Here is a 17868-nt window from a genome sequence, read left to right on the forward strand (position 1 = left end):
TGTACCTGATCTGTCCTGCGGTGTTCAGAGTAAATTTTGGCCTGAGTTGAGAGAGTAAATTTTGGCCCAAATTCCACTCCGGAGTGAACCTAGCAGATATTCCATGTGCATTAAATTGGTATAAAGACCAGCCCTCCAAGGGAAACTGGGTGATGCAGTGTGTTAGACACTGGGTTTTCACCTGAGACCTGGACTCAAATCCAGACTGATGGAATGAAACCTCCTTGGTCATTTGGCTATAAAGTTTCTTTAAGAGCGGAGTTTGGGCACTGTCAATCCAGTTCTTAGTAGGGAATGGCCTACAGCCCAAAAACAGCTGGTGTGGGAAATGAATTAAATGACACACTGCTGCAGCAGAGGGTGCTCTTGTGAGAGTGATCTTTGGTCAGATTGCTGGGTCTGGGGTATATTAATGGAGCAGAGTGGAGGGAACTTTGCTCTGCATCTGGCTGTGCTACACCTGACCTCCTGGGAATGCTGCGCGTCTAAAATGAAAAGTGTTCAATTCCTCCAGCAACAAAAAACATCCTTTACCTTGATGACTGCACAAAAAACAGCCCTCATTCCACATTTACATTGGTATGTAGAGGGAGTTTGCAGGAGTCATTCTGTGCAACAGGTTATGTTTGTGGTGCCACAGATCTGAGACTTTCTAAACACCGACATGAAGAGTGGACATTATAGTGCAACCTCGCAGTTATAGCTTAGCCTTGAATTATAATTTTGAGGGGCTGTAACTGTGAGGTTGTACTATAATGTGTCACCACGACCATGTTTTTCAGCTCATCATTAGCTGTACCGTTATGATACAGTAGTCAATTTTAGTATTTGATAGAACATACGACACAGGACACGCCTTTTTAAGATCTGTTCAGTTAACCCGCAGCTCTGCACTAGTTGTGAGTTTGGGTGGGAGCCTATTTTTTCATTGAGAAGTTCAGATATTACTGTACCTAAAAAGCGTGCTGCTTTACAGAAATCTTCACTGGCACTTCAGAGTTGCAGCCATGTGAGAGTTTTGGATACCCCATTAGTCCCAAGATGTTTATTCCTGCAATGGTAATCCCTTTGCACCATCATCAAATGGAAACTCCTTCAAACATCCTTCCAGCAGGGCCTCATGCATTCACTCTCAGTACGAAACCCACAGTCAGTGGGACGACTGCTCACAGATATACAGGATGTGGTTCAGTGTACACAAGTGGAAAGGATGGGTGGGGAGGAGGGCTTTTAAACCACCAGGTTTACTCAAGTCCATGTCACAGTCATTCTAAAACAAATTTGGTACTATGAATAGCTACCTATAAACTGTCGCAGCATTCACATCAATGTGCTGAAGATATCAGAGTAATGTAAATGGATCCTGATCGCTTGCCAAGAGCCCTTCATCTCGCTCCAGTGCTGGGCAGCAAGATACCAATTTAATAATCAATTCTCCTGCATGCATCCTCAGCTCACATCGGTACCTAAATAGTTTTCGAATTTTTAATTATTATAGTAAGAACTGCTATGAAAACAACAGTGAGCCTTTGTTATTATTTCAAATGTGGATTTTCATTCAATTTACCTGCAGAAAGTTATTAACAATTGTTAATCCTTGGATATGAGTGCCATTATGCATCAACTACACTAAATACCCTGATCAATGTTCGCCATGAGCTTACACCAAGAGAATTTTTTTTAAATGGCCAATGATTAGGCAAGACTGTGTCACAAGTCTATGGAGATGAGGTACAGATCAGCTCGATGGGCTGAATAGCCTATTCCTGTTCCTATGTTGTATAAAAAATAGCAAATATATGAGACCAATTGGGCTGCAATTGCATCTCTGGATGCAGGAGACAGTTTTGAAATACAGTACTCCATCTTTATTCTCAGGGACTAGATCATCCAAAGCCTGCAATGAGATTACTGCTTTATATTCCTCTGTGGAACGTATTCCCAGAGAAGGTAGTCAATCGGAGGTCAAATGCCACCATTAAATGGAACTGGATCAACTGTTTTGAGAAAGGTCTTCGGAGTTTTTGTCCTTGTAATTCACCAATAGAACCATCTCTGTATCCTGTATAGGCCCGTATCACAGGATGATATTCTGAAAAGTCATTTTGGAGTAATCTAATTTTCTCATCGATTTTTTTTAAAGCCACAATCTATCCAACAATGAAATCCTGCTAATATTTTGTAACTGAGACACAACACACACATATTTAAAAAATTGTAAACAATTTTACAACACCAAGTTATAGTCCAACGATTTTATTTTTAATCCCACAAGCTTTCGGGGGCTTTCCCCTTCCTCAGGCGGTGTGGAAAATTATGGAACACCGCCTGAGGAAGGGGAAAGCCCCCGAAAGCTTGTGGGATTAAAAATAAAATCGTTGGACTATAACTTGGTGTTGTAAAATTGTTTACAATTGTTAACCCCAGTCCATCACCGGCATCTCCACATCATATTTAAAAAATGGATGAGTGACATTGAATAAGACAGCAGAAATCTAACAAGTAAACACTTAACAAAATTGCTGCCGTGCAATCCATCCCCACCCACACTGTATCCTGAATGTAGTCACTCCAGGACTTACATTATTCGCAATATGTTGATTAATCACAACCTGTAGCTTCCATCGCACTGGAGGTCATGTATTACAACAGTGAAAGTAAACAAGAATTTCTAAGAATGATGAAAACATAAAACCTATGAATGTTTCTGTTACAACAATTCAGGAGAAATGAGGAAAGCAAGAGTTTGATCTTGCTATCACATGGAGTGGTAGATGCATTTAAGGGGAAGCTAGATAAGTACATGAGGGAGAAAGGAATCGAAGGATATGGTGATAGGGTGAGATGAAGTAAATAGAGCGGGTGGAGGCTTGTGTGACGCACAGACGATCGATTGGGCCGAACGGCCTGTTTCTGTGCGGTAAATTCTATGTTATTCTCTATAATCTACTTTGAGATGTCTTTTTTTAAAAGCTGCCTTAGAAGTCGACAGGATACTCATCCCATCTGTGAAGGAGGACCGTCATCTCAGTCAGAACTCTGTGCCTGGACTGTCCCACAATTCATGTAAATTTGCCGAATTGCCACTTCAGATTTCAATTTTGATTTCCCAGCTGATTTCCTCCTTCCTAAAAAGAATACCCACTTCAAAAAAACCTTCAGAACGCCAAACTCTCATCAGTAAAACAGTACTTAAAAAGACATCATTTTAACGCGGTGAAGATATATGGAGTAATCAATAGACACGATACATTACAATGGTGCATGTAGTGCCAAGTTAGTCTTAGACACTATTATATCTAATGGAATGGTACAAGAATGAGGGCATATACAGTCCTCAAACTGAAATTCACCATTTATTAGAAAGTAAGAAAAGTCATGGACAAAAAAAGGCCATTCAGCCCCTTAAAACTCATCCCTCTAGTACCCTAAACCTTCCACCTTAACATTCAACTATACTTTAAATAACACCAAAGTTTTTACCTCCACTACCCTGCCTGGGCAAGTTATTTATTACTGAGTAAAGAAGTTCTCCTCAACATCTACTTACATTTACTTTTCATTAATTCAGATCTCTCTCTTCTGGTCCTACTTTCCTGGTTTACTTCAAAATAATATTCTGAATTAGCCTCATCTATATAATTGTATTATTTTATGTTATCTCGATGAGGTCCACCTTTAACCACCTTCTTTCTAGACTGTAGAGCTGGAGTTTCTCTAATCTTTTTATCTAACATATTTTATTTTGTATAATAGTTCACATATTTTTGACATTTATTTTCCTTCCAGTAACTAAGACTAAGCTGCCTCGATGGCTCAGTTGGACAATGCAGTGCATGGTGTCAAACAGCCATCCAGATCTACTGGGCCCAGATTCAATTCCCCAGCCTGTGCTCAGTGAACTGATCTTAATTGCAGTGTCGCAAATTGGTCTCAACGTCCCTCCCGACAGCTATCCAGCAACTCCTGCTGGAAAATCCACATGCAAGCGCAGGGACAGGCTCAGCTACGACGTTCCCATGGTTGAACAGTCTGCTGGCCTTCACTATCTAGGCTCACACACGAGGAATGGCCATTCGGACAAGCTACTGGAAGATGGTTTCTGCCTGTAGCACCGTTTTTTTGGAATGGAGGAAAACTGAGGAAGCATTAGAAATGCAACAGTGCAGGAAATGGTGAATGAAAAGTTAACGTGCTGACACACTAGAATGATGCTCACTCCTCACAAACTGAATATTTTCTGTTACCTTACAAAGATACTTCACAGGACAAAGATTTTAAGAGAATATATATAGATAGCTTCACCAGTGGCTCAATGGTTATATCACTACTAAACCACATCGAGTAGGAAGGTCCCAGTTTCAGTTCCTGGTCTTCACGGAGATAGCCGGTGTCAGCCACAGCCGTGGTGGAGCACACATTACAATTGGCCTAAGTCCCCAAGCTGTAGGAGGAAAGAGAAGGGGTTTTGAGCGATCCTGCTCCTGATTGCTATGTGGTGACACAAGCTGGAAAAGTGTGAGCGCAACATCAGGTAAGGTCAAGATTGGGCTTTAACTGTGATGTCCACCCCAGTTGAATATCCTACAGAGACCTCAGGCCTAGATTTTCCAATTATACTGGCAACCCAATTAAATTAAATGGGTTACAGTCGACGTAACAATCAGAAAATCTAGATCCCACTGTCCAGACTCTCTCATGAAGAATGACAGTGATTGGAAGGGCGGTCAGTTCTGGTGGGACTGTATCCCAGATTTTAAAAAATGGGGGAAAATAAGTGGTCTCTTGTGCACTCAAAGTGAGATTTGATCAAGCCAGTAGGAATGGCGCCTCCCTGGCTGCAGCAACATCAATTTAGAGATGCACATTTTCTTCACATGTTTTATATGCCTTTCTGCTGTTACATCATCAATCTCAAGTGCTATTTAATGTCACAAAACAATTATAAACACACACAGACTTTCAAAGAATGTGGGAGTACAATATTGAGGAAGCATTCTTTGAAAACTGATTAAACAAATATCATTTACAGTCCACAGAACAGATGACAGTGGCATTCTTTATATGCCCTGCAATGATTTACTATCAGATTAAGCATATGTAATTTTGAACTGAGCCCTTTTGCAAGAGGCAGTGCTTTACCAAATAGTTTGGCAAATATTTGGATGCAAAAATTCAAATTTTTAAAAATCATTACAAAATGTGCCTTGCCACATTGGTATATCAAACCAAAAGTGACACACAACTTTCTACTGTGCTTTCTCTTCTCCCATCTCCCAGCGTGCACCTCTTTAAAATAATTAAGGAAGGTCCACAACCTTTCCTAACTATGATGTGGAGATGCCGGTGATGGACTGGGGTTGACAATTGTAAACAATTTTACAACACCAAGTTATAGTCCAGCAATTTTATTTTAAATTCACAAGCTTTCGGAGATTTTCTCCTTCCTCAGGCAAATGTTTCAAGATCTCCTTGAAGCCTACGCATTTATACATATTGAACAATAATACATGGTGTTTACAGACTGCCCCTGCAACTGCCCGTTGCCAAGGCAATCACCGTGTTCAGACAGAGAGGTGTTACCTGCAGAACCTCCGAATACACATTCAACAAAAAAACAAACAGGGAAAAAAAACAGAGAAAAAAAAACACAGAGAGAGGCAGAAACATCCGGAAGGCAGAGAGAGCCAGCAAATGACCCATTATATTAAAAACAGATAACATTTGTTCGCTGGTGGGGTAACGTGTAGCGTGACATGAACCCAAGATCCCGGTTGAGGCCGTCCTCATGGGTGCGGAACTTGGCTATCAATTTCTGCTCGACGATTTTGCGTTGTCGTGTGTCTCGAAGGCCGCCTTGGAGTACGCTTACCCGAAGGTCGGTGGATGAATGTCCATGACTGCTGAAGTGTTCCCCGACTGGGAGGGAACCCTCCTGTTTGGCGATTGTTGCGCGGTGTCCGTTCATCCGTTGTCGCAGCGTCTGCATGGTCTCGCCAATGTACCATGCTCTGGGGCATCCTTTCCTGCAACGTATGAGGTAGACAACGTTGGCTGAGTCACAGGAGTATGAACCATGCACCTGGTGGGTGGTGTCATCTCGTGTGATGGTGGTATCTGTGTCGATGATCTGGCATGTCTTGCAGAGGTTACCGTGGCAGGGTTGTGTGGCGTCGTGGACGCTGTTCTCTTGAAAGCTAGGTAGTTTGCTGCGAACGATGGTCTGTTTGAGGTTGGGTGGCTGTTTAAAGGCGAGTAGTGGAGGTGTGGGGATGGCCATAGCTCGACTCATCGATCGACTCATCGATCGACAGTTCCGACGGGCCACAGCAAAAAATCGCATAGACCTCCTCAGGAGACTAACACGGGACGCAACCAACAGAGTACCCTTTGTCGTCCAGTACTTCCCCGGAGCGGAGAAACTACGCCATGTTCTCCGCAGCCTTCAACATGTCATCAATGAGGACAAACACCTCGCTATGGCCATCCCCACACCTCCACTACTCGCCTTTAAACAGCCACCCAACCTCAAACAGACCATCGTTCGCAGCAAACTACCTAGCTTTCAAGAGAACAGCGTCCACGACGCCACACAACCCTGCCACGGTAACCTCTGCAAGACATGCCAGATCATCGACACAGATACCACCATCACACGAGATGACACCACCCACCAGGTGCATGGTTCATACTCCTGTGACTCAGCCAACGTTGTCTACCTCATACGTTGCAGGAAAGGATGCCCCAGAGCATGGTACATTGGCGAGACCATGCAGACGCTGCGACAACGGATGAACGGACACCGCGCAACAATCGCCAAACAGGAGGGTTCCCTCCCAGTCGGGGAACACTTCAGCAGTCATGGACATTCATCCACCGACCTTCGGGTAAGCGTACTCCAAGGCGGCCTTCGAGACACACGACAACGCAAAATCGTCGAGCAGAAATTGATAGCCAAGTTCCGCACCCATGAGGACGGCCTCAACCGGGATCTTGGGTTCATGTCACGCTACACGTTACCCCACCAGCGAACAAATGTTATCTGTTTTTAATATAATGGGTCATTTGCTGGCTCTCTCTGCCTTCCGGATGTTTCTGCCTCTCTCTGTGTTTTTTTTTCTCTGTTTTTTTTCCCTGTTTGTTTTTTTGTTGAATGTGTATTCGGAGGTTCTGCAGGTAACACCTCTCTGTCTGAACACGGTGATTGCCTTGGCAACGGGCAGTTGCAGGGGCAGTCTGTAAACACCATGTATTATTGTTCAATATGTATAAATGCGTAGGCTTCAAGGAGATCTTGAAACATTTGCCTGAGGAAGGAGAAAATCTCCGAAAGCTTGTGAATTTAAAATAAAATTGCTGGACTATAACTTGGTGTTGTAAAATTGTTTACAATTTCCTAACTATGGCTGATTAGATTTTTCATAAAACCAATTATATTCAGTTGCAGAAGATAAAGTTAATATTGCGCTTGCCATCGGGGTGTTCTGATTAAGCAGTTTTAAGACTAGGGTATTAGTTCTGTCATTTAATTTACACCATCATCTCCAATTAAAGGGAAACTGCATTCAATACGGCCACTGCCTCCAACTGTTTTCATTGGTTTGGCAGAAAACCATAAGACTGAGCAAAAATGGAAACAGAGTTAATAAAATTGACAACTAAATTGCTCATAGAAATAGTGATGGAATTTAAAATGAATTCACGCATTGTTCATGGCGGGTAGGGGGACTGAAAAAATTATTTATTTTCACGTTCACTATATTCCAATGATATAAAATGAAAACACTATTCAGAATGCAATCCTTTTCAGAAGTGTTGTATGACAGCTTTCCAAATCATCACACTGAAATCAAAAAGTGGTTATACTATTAAAATGCTAAATTCAGGAACAATTTCCAGGCATAATGATATTGATCTGCAGCATTCAGTAAAGGTGCAATAATCGAAATGGAATGGTGCTAGCAGTCAAATCACTTGTGCATGACAGTTTTCTCGACTATTATGGGTTTCTCAGAATTGAAAACTTAAAACCGGTGGCCTTAACTGGACAGTCGCAATTGCGGATGGTTTTAAAATCTTAATTGGAACCATAATGTTACAGAAATCGATGCTGTAGTGGGCATTTGTAGGGCAGATTCAGAACTCGGGAGGAATCAATGTAGAGTTTCCATCCACATGTAAATTCCTGGAAGCCCGATATTACAGCAGACTGCACACTGGATTCTGCACCACTCCAAGTCTGTACGCTGTGCTGAGCACTGCTGCACAGTATTACCTTGAGTGGGAGCAGTCAATAGTAATGCTCCCTTGAGATGTGTCTTAGCTAATCAAGATTATTCTTGCATCAAACGCCATTGTGCAAATGGGGTTGATCCAGGCAAGGAAATCACTAAAACCAATAAGTATTAGGCAGGCAGGCTGTCAGCTGCCATTTTACTCTTCCAGCGTTTGGAAGTACAGCCCATTATAAATGGAGCAATTTTGCCCAAAGAATTAGTACCTCTGAATGCGCAAACCCTCATCGCCCGTGACTCATCCAACTCTCCTTCATCTCGTTAAATTCATCACTCTAACTTTGAATAGTCTCCAGAATGTTCAACTGTGTGTCTTGCAAAATCAAATCGATTAACTAATTTCTCTTGTGGTCAAATCACCATTCTTGCAGAGTTAAATATTCACTACCAGCAATGGCTCTGCTTTCCACTTCTACAAATCAGGTCTGTGCCAATGTCAAGTCCTTTGCTTTCCTGAATGACCTTGAATGAACTTATCAATCATCCTGTGCATACCCATGATCAGCCTGATCATTCAACTAATCTCCTAGACATTTTTCTCATCTCCAATCCTTTTACACTGCAGCACTTTTCTTAGCCAGAAACTGGATCCTGGGTCCCAAATGCCAAACTAGCCTCAGACCACCAGATCTGACTACCATGGGACCACAATCTCCCTTACTTCACCCTCACCACAGCTGAAACTCTTATCTATGCTTTTGTTACCTCAAGACTTGACTGCTTCAATGATGGCATCATGAGCTCCACCAAACACAAACTCCAACTTATCCTACACTCCTTAGACTTCAACTTGTCCCGCACTAAGTCCTGCCACCCATTATTCCTGTCCTCATCCTTGTTCTCGTTCACAATTCCCTGCAAGAACTCTCTCCCTATTTCTGCAAATCTCATCCAGACCTACAGCCTAACCTCTGGCCTATGATGCTCTGACTAGCCTCCTATGCATTCCACACCCTCAGAAGAGCCTTCAAGCAGCCTCAGTTCTATGCTATTGATTCTGCTCCTAAATTTCATTGCCCAGCTACCTCTGCTCATGCTTAAAAGCCTACTTTTCAACCGTGTGTTCAGTCAGCTCTCCTAACTCTTCTACGCCTCCTCAGGGCCATGCAATCCTATGGGAAGTGACTTAGAATGTTTTTGTTGCAGTAGAGATATTATATAAATGCAAGTAGCACTTCTACACAATGTTCCATCATATGGACTCCCACCAATGCTCTGTTCATGGCATTCTAGTTTCCTCCCAGATTGTTCTCTCTGCACTGTAATTAATGGTTCATGCTCAGACTTTTTATCTCCCAGATTCCCTCGTATTTTGTCCTCTCTCCCACTCTGTTCCATATTAATGAACTCCTCCACAAATTATCCAACCCTATCCCTCTTTTATTGATGACTCAAGGCCCTCAGTGCCATTCCTTTCACAGTTCAACATTTGAATCTCGATCTCCTTTATGCACTTCAATTTTGTTTCTTTCAATTTTTTAAGACACAAATTTCTTCAGGTCTCTCCCACATCTAACCACTAGCTTGCCTTTAATGGCTCCATCCTTAATCCTTGTTCCCCTTGCTGATATTCTTGACCTCTTTATCTCCTCTGAGCTCCAATAGAACGCCCACATTGCTTTTATTGCTAAAGCTGCCTCCAAGAAACTCCATTTCTCTTTTGTGCTAAATACTTGTTTTCTCCTCAACAACTGATAACTCTATAAAAAGGCCAAGTTCATCCAAGACTTGAACATTGCATTTTGGGAGCCTCTCCCAACACCTCCCTCACACTTGAACAGGTCAAAAGGAAACACAAGGAAACACATCTGCTAGCCATTTTATTGGCACTACTATGGTCGGTGCTCCTCTGAACTTTCCTCTGTTTTCTAAGGTGCAAAGTATCCCATCCTACACATTTTTCCTCCCAAGGTGACTATGCAGGGGCAAGAAGAGAAGCAGCTAGTGGAGGTGCACTGGCTGCATTGAGACAGGTAGGAGTGGAAGTGCAGTCCCACAGATCTGGACAGAGGAGAGGTGGCGGAGAGATATGGTATGATCAATCACATCAAATGCTGCAGAGAGGGTGAGGTGAACAAGAGATAACATGCTGTAAGATGGAAGTTAGCTCAAAAGGATTTAAACAACCAGTTGTGGGAGCAACAGGCATGGAGCTGGGGGTACAGCAACACGTTTGAGAACCTCAGTGAGGAAATGGTGGTTAGAGATGGGATGGTAGTTGGAAAGGACCTCACGAAGCAGGGATGGGTTTTTTGAGAAGGGAGTGATGGAAATGTCTTGGAATGGGAGAGAGGCAGTGCCTGAGAAAAGGCAGTCATTAATAACGTAAGGCAAGAACAAAAACAGCACTTTGTGTTCTCAAAGGACAACCAATGACAAAAATATGCCTTTAGTGCACTTACCGCTCTTTTTTTTTGTGTTTAGAACCAATTCTCACCCACTGCAATTAAGTTAATGATATGTTCTTTTAAAGCAAAGAACCTCTAGGCTAGAGAGCATGGCAATAGTGGGGGAAGGACAAGGGTGGGAAGAGTGGCCTGTGCCAAATTTAACCATTTAGAAATCAGCAGATTGAACATCATACTCCCAATTATATAACACTAAACTATCTCCTCTTGGATATAGGATTCATAGTTCCTCCTTCCCCATTCCCTTATTTTCCTAAATGATTCACACTCAGGTACAGTTTACAAAAACAACAACTTGCATTTATATAGCAACTTGAACCTAGAAATATGTCCCAAGGCACTTTACAGAGGCGTAATCAGAGAAAATTAGATGCCAAGCCAAAGAAAGAAAGCATTAAAGAAGGAGAAGCATGAGGTTTAGGGACCGAATTCCAGAGCATAGGGCCTAGAAGACTGAAGATGCAGCCGCCAATGATAGGGCGAAGGGAGTGCAAGTCAGCCGAGAGTTGGAGGAAGCAGAGGTTTTGGAGGGTTGTAGGACTATTAGAAGGACTAGTATAAGGTTACAGATAAAAGGAGGAGCAAGGCAATGAAGGGATTTAAACACGAGGATGAGAATTTTAAATTTGAGGTATTGGGGGACCGGGAGCCAATGTAGGTCAACAAGCAATGAGGTGATGGGTGAACAGGACTTGGAAAGGGTTTGGATACAAATGGCAGAATTTTGGATGAGGTGAAGTTTATGGAGGATGCAGGATGCTGCAGGTTTCAGCAGTAGGTGGGCTGAGGCAGGAGCCAAGGTGGGCAATGTTATGGAGATGGAAGTAGGCAATTTCTGTGATTTAGAGCTACTGATAAGATAGTGGAAAAAGTAGCAGTGGTAAACTTCACTGAGTACTGTCACTGGGAAGTCCATAGCACAGGCTCTCATTCCTTGCACAAATGAAAATGTTTACCTTTGCATATTTTTGACTAAGTTAAAAGGAAAAAATAACTGAACTCCTACAGGGTGACATAATTTACCTCAAAATCCCAGGTTCCAATCCAATCCAGATTGACGGGATGAAAATCTTCCATCAGCTGAAAATGTCCCAAAACAGGACGCCCATGCCTAGTTCCCAGCTCTTGCAGGTTCACGGCACAAAACTAATAAATCAGCAACATCACTTAAAAAATTAACAAAATTCATGCTGGTGCAATAAGAGGGCTCTCTTCTAAGGTTGGGATTGAGACAAATATTTCCAATAGAGGGTAGGGAGATTTCCTAGGTAGTAAGCAAAGGGCTGAGTAGAACAGAAGCTACAATGTATCAAGTAGCAGCTGCAATTATTGCATACTGAGTTCCTGTACATCCTAGCAAAAGTAATCCTGCCAATTTTGAATGACAATCACACAACAGAACACTTCATTCAACGAAAATCATAATCTAATAAATTGTTTTGTGAAGGTAATGCTATAATTTTCCAGAGGTTTGAACAAAAAACTAGATCACTATTTATGGTCTGTATCTCAACCTAACTACATGATGCACCTCAGTGTTACTTAACTAATAATTAGACCATAAGACTCAACTTCCACAAGCTTAGCAGGCACAAAGGTGATGTGAAACTAAAATATAGCTTGGGTCTATTTTTACACATAACCCACTTCTTCAAAAAGTCAAAAATAAATGAAAAGAAAATGGGGCAGATTTTCATGGTCCTGCATATCGGGCAATTGGATCGCCTGAGCGCAGCAAATAAGGGAAATCGGCAGGGACAAGCACACATCCCTTAGAGAAGCCATTGCTGGAGATGCTCTGGCTAGGATTCAATAGGTAAGAGTGGAACAAAGCGAGGGCAGTCCCACTGAGCTGGGCAACTGGGGAAAGGCACTGGAGGAGGATGGTGTAATCGACCGTGTCAAAGACTGTACAGAGGTCGAGGAGGACAAGGAAGGAGAGCGTCACAGTCACAGACGACATCATTTGGATACAGCCGTTTCAGTTATGTGGCGGGGGGGAGCCTCATTGGAAAGATTCAAACATGGAGTTGCGGTAAAGATGGGCACAGATTTGGGAGGCGACATTACATTCAAGAACTTGAGAGGAAAAGGAGGTTTCATTTAAACAGATGGAAAATCAGAGGAGTTCCTTTACAGGCGAGTGCTCTCCCCAAGTTGACTTTTTCTGTATTCGCTTCACCCCGGTGATCCAATAGCACCCAGTGCAAGAACAAGAAAATCTAGCCCCAGGTCCATCATTTCTTAAAAGGGAAAGGCGGCATGGGAAACAATGACATTCCCACATAAATGCGCCCTTAACGGTTAGTCTTCGTACCTTTAATAAACACAATTATAAATACTTACCTCATAAGTTTTTTTTACATTTGGTGGCATGGCGGTAATGGTCAGTATGGGGATAGGGGCTTGAAGCTGTCTTTTAAGGGGCTAAAGTAGCGTTCACAAACAGCTGTCTCTAACATTTTTTGGCACCTGAACAGCAGCGGGAGAGTTTCACACTTGTTTCCCCATTACAGGCATCGTGACTACAGTGATCCCCAAATGAAATGGTGGCAATGTGGACCTGCTCAGAACATTTAAGTAAATCATTTGATACCTTTAAAATTAAGTCAATACTGTGTTTCTAAAACTATATAATATAGTAGAAGTGATCTTAACTGGCACAATAGCAATCCTTTGAATACCCCTAAGAATTAAGCTGATCAAATCAACAATATCTGGGAAAGCACAAGTATTTTCCATTCAATTTTTGGAGCATTTTGGTAACTGAAGATAATGGAAATTACACAGAGTCTTAGAAGTGCTAGAGAGCCAGGAAAAGGCAGTGGGGCTATTAACACAAAAAATAAGCTTAAAAGAAATACAAGATTACTGGTGAAATCTGAATAGGTTGGGTGCTTATCCAGTTGTTTCTTTATTAGCTCGTTTCCCCCTTGCGCAGCTATGCCTCTGCTTGCAGGAAGCAAAAAAAAGCAAATAAAAGTATTGGTTTGCATCGGCAGCCAGCTACAGTACAAATCATGGGCGGTTATATTGTTGCTATATCCAACCTCTCTGTAGTACTCTGTGTATTTCTTGTTGCCTAATCATAGGAATTACAGTATTGCCCTTGAGATGACAGAGGCAAGCAAAAAAATGCTTCCGCCTCTCAGGGACTTTGAGGAAAGGTTACAGAAGTTAGCCTTGACCTCTTTTTGGAAAATGAGAGACTTCAAAGTCACTCACTAAGGTTTTCAAGATTATGAAGAGAATTCACAAAGATGATCCAGACAAATTGCTCAATACTAAGGAAATTAGAAGTAAAAAATAGAAACCAAGCAGAGCTTTTTTTTTAATACCAGGGTAATGGACTTGTAGAATAGGTTACCAAGAAAGGCCACTGAAGCAAATTGTATAAATAGGTTCAAGGGACAACTAGATAAGTTTCTGGAGAGAGGGTGTGAGTAAGTGAGGTTGAGATCAATCAAAAAGGGCAGGCTTCTTGACCTTTGTTCCTAAATAATCTTATGGAACTCTATGCAACATTAGGTTTAATTGTAACCAGCTGCTGCAGCAACAAACTACGGTCATTATTCATGCAAGAACGTGATCGGCCTATTCAATCATCGAAGATCAGGCTGAATTGAGCCCTTTCTGCATTTGACAGGCACACACTTGTTTTTCTAGCAAGGGGTAAGCTGGACAATGACCAGGAATGTGAACAAGTGACACCCCATTCTTTTCTCTGCAACTCCAGAACACTGAGCCCAACTGAAGCAAGTCCCAAAGCTGCCCAGGCTGAGACTGGCATGTCTGCACACATCAGGGATCAAAACTGGAGCTCTTCTTATCCCTATCTATATGGCTTAGTGCTTCATCACATTGAGTCATTTAGGAGAAGGATAAGTTAAAGTCTAACTCTTAGACTCTGAACGTCATAACATCTAGTTCAGAAATTTTATATTTCTAGGTTCCTTAAGATATACTGAAATAACTATTTTTGTAACTGGATCAGTAATAAGAGCTTACATTTTTCTTTTGCTGAATCACATCATTTGAAATACTGCAGAACACTTGGTCTAATGCCATTCAACGTGTCCAAGCAAATACTGGAATGTTCTACTTTCACAATTGCTTCAATTGTGACCTTTGAGCACACAATAGGCTGTGTAATAAAGCAAGTCTTGCATTTCCTAGGCAGGTACATTCACTTGTACTCAATTGTATGCTACAGATGGGTCTTCCCAGCAGCCAGTGTTAGTGAGTCCCACAAATTTTATACTCAGCTTGTACTCAGCCCTGGAAAATCTGGGTTTCAGGAGCCAGGGACTGAGGTCTCAAGCACTGTAAAAGGTTCAAGTAAAGGCAAAATGTTGGTCTCTTCATATTTCAGATCTGATGTCTGAACAATTAGCCTTTTTTTTCAAATTAAGGAAGCTAGGTGAAGTATCGAGGCCCACAGTGCAGGACACTACCAAGGCTGCAGACAGTACAACAGAAGACAAAGGAAATCAAGAAATAGCATTTCGATATTTTAAAAATTTATTTTCAAAACGTGGGCGACACTGGCAAGGACGCATTTATTGCCCATCCCTAGTTGCCCAGAGAAGATTTGGTGGGCTTCTCCTTGAATTGCTGCAGTGCTTGTGGTGATGGTGCTCACACAATGGTGTTAGGTAGGGAATTCCAGGATAATGGCCTTGAATGAATGGCGATATATGTCCAAGTCAGGCTGATGTGTGACTTGAAGGAGAACTTGTAGGTGATGATGGCAAGCTTGCATTTTTAAAGCCTAGATTATAGACGGTAGACAGAGAGGCAAGGAGTGCCAGTTTTGAGATACAGGGTAAGAATGAGATGGAGGAGGACATGGTGCAATGAGCTTTGATTTCAAGATATCGAGGATGAAGGGAAAAGGAAGCGGGAGCAGGATGGTGTATTTTGAGTGCTATATCATCATAAAGTAAAATTCAACCAAACAAATCTCATCCAGGTGAGTTAGTTACCATTTGGCGACATCTTCCAAAGATATGGAGTCAGGTTCCACATGTACGCTGGTGACACCCAGCTCCACCTCACCACCACCTATCCTGACCCCTCCAGTGCCTCTGTGTTGTCAGACTACTTGTCCAACATCCTGTTTTGGATGGACTGCAATTTCCTCCAGTTAAATATTGGTAAGACCAATCCATTGTCTTCTGCCCCCACACAAACTCTGTATCTCGATTCCAAGCCTCTCCCTGGCCATTGTCTCAGATTGAATCAGGCTATTCCCCACCTCACCATTCTATTCACCACCTCACCATTCTATTCCCCAAGCTGAGCTCCCGAACCCACATACTCTCCAGTACAAAGACTGCCTACTTCTACTTACATAGCATCACCTGCCTCTGCACCAGACTCAGCCTACCTGCTGCTGAAACTCTCATCCATGTTTTTGTCATCTCCAGACTCAACTATTCCAAGGCTCTCCTGGCCAGCTTCCCATCCTCTATAATCTTCAGCTCATTCAAAACTCTGCTCCCTGTCCCTTATCCCACACCAAATCCTGCTCACCCATTAATCCTATCCGAATGCATCATCCTCATGTTTAAAGCTCTTCATGGCCTCGACCTCCCTATCTCTGTAACCTTCTTCACCATATAACCTCTCCCCCAGAACTCTGGGTTCCTTCGACTCTGGCCTCTGGTGCGTGCCCCCCTCCCTCCCGCCCCACAGTTTCCACTCCCCCCCCCCCCAACCCCCGTTCCACCACTGGGAGTCGTGCATTAAGCAGTCTAGGCCCTAAACTCTTTAATTCTCTTCCTAAATCTTTTCGCCTCTCCTCCTCCTTTAAGACCCACCTCTATGACCAAGCCTTTGTTCGCCCCTCCTAATATCTCCTTCATTGGCTCGGCATCCATTTTTGACTGATTACGCTTTGGTGAAGCACCTTGGGATGTTTTTCTACATTAAAGGCGCTATATAAATGCAAGTTGTTGTTGTAATGCACACACAGCAACAAGCAAGGGCTTCTCGACTCACTAAAAAGTTTAGAATCTAAAAAAAAATACGATTCTTTTGCAATATTTATACAGTTTTGAACCTGTCACATTTCAACCAGCACAGTCAATGTTTCAAATGGAAATAAAGGCTGGTTTCTTCTGATCTAGATTCAGAAATTTACAAGTGTCTGCCAATCTGCAAACTTTCCTTAACAACAGTAAATAACTTGTTGATTTTTTCTCAATGGGTTAGGGGGCGACTCCATTTTGTTGCAGAGTGCACTACTGTACTGCAGTGAGAAGGGGCGCCATAGAAACCATAATGGCGTCACCATTATCCACAAGAGTCAGATTACATCATTCTGAAAACAAAATCTCTGGACTGCCTCATTCCCAAGAACTGCAAGGGATCAGCGCCAAGTGGCTCCAATGTGAGGGAGCCGAGTGACTACATCCACACATCTGAGAACTTCCTCCAACTAGCTTCCAAAGTTTTTAAAATCAACAGTTTTTAAATAACAATGTGTCAGTTTCACGAAGAATACACTTCCTCATTTCTAAAAACAAATGTCAATTACTGTACACATTAAACTACTCTCAAATTCAGAATTTAAATACAAAATGCTATATAATTTCTTTTAAGTCAAAAAATCATTGCAATTTAAAAAGATCACAAAATGATTCAAAAAAAAGTACCAATATATTGTAACTTCAAAAAGAGCATCACTTAATATGTCAGTTTATAAAACTCTTGTAACTACTTTGCAGTTGCTGGTGAGACTACATCTCCGCTTTGAAGTTAATCCAGAATATTTACCATGTAAATGACAACATGGATACGAAATTGGCTAAGTTATAGGAAACAGAGCGTAGTGGTGAACGGTTGTTTTTCAGACTGGAGGAAGGTATGCAATGGTGTTCCCCAGGGGTCGGTACTGGGACCACAGCTTTTTTTGATGTATATTAATGACTTGGACTTGGGTGTACAGGGCACAATTTCAAAGTTTGCAGATGACACAAAACTCGGAAGTGTAGTAAACAGTGAGGAGGATAGTGATAGACTTCGAGAGGACATAGACAGGCTGGTGGAATGGGCGGACACATGGCAGATGAAATTTAATGCTGAGAAGTGTGCAGTGATACATTTTGGTAGGAAGAACGAGGAGAGACAGTATAAACTAAAAAGGTACAACTCTAAACAGA

General features: G+C 42.3%; 1 protein-coding gene across 1 annotated transcript in view; it reads right to left on the reverse strand.

The window, feature by feature from the left end:
* lysmd2 (LysM, putative peptidoglycan-binding, domain containing 2) overlaps positions 1-17868 on the reverse strand; it is a 48786-nt gene that overhangs the window by 22218 nt on the left and 8700 nt on the right. The gene's annotated exons all lie outside the window — the stretch shown is intronic.

Source organism: Heptranchias perlo, chromosome 34, assembly GCF_035084215.1.
Source record: "Heptranchias perlo isolate sHepPer1 chromosome 34, sHepPer1.hap1, whole genome shotgun sequence".
NCBI lineage: Eukaryota > Metazoa > Chordata > Chondrichthyes > Hexanchiformes > Hexanchidae > Heptranchias > Heptranchias perlo.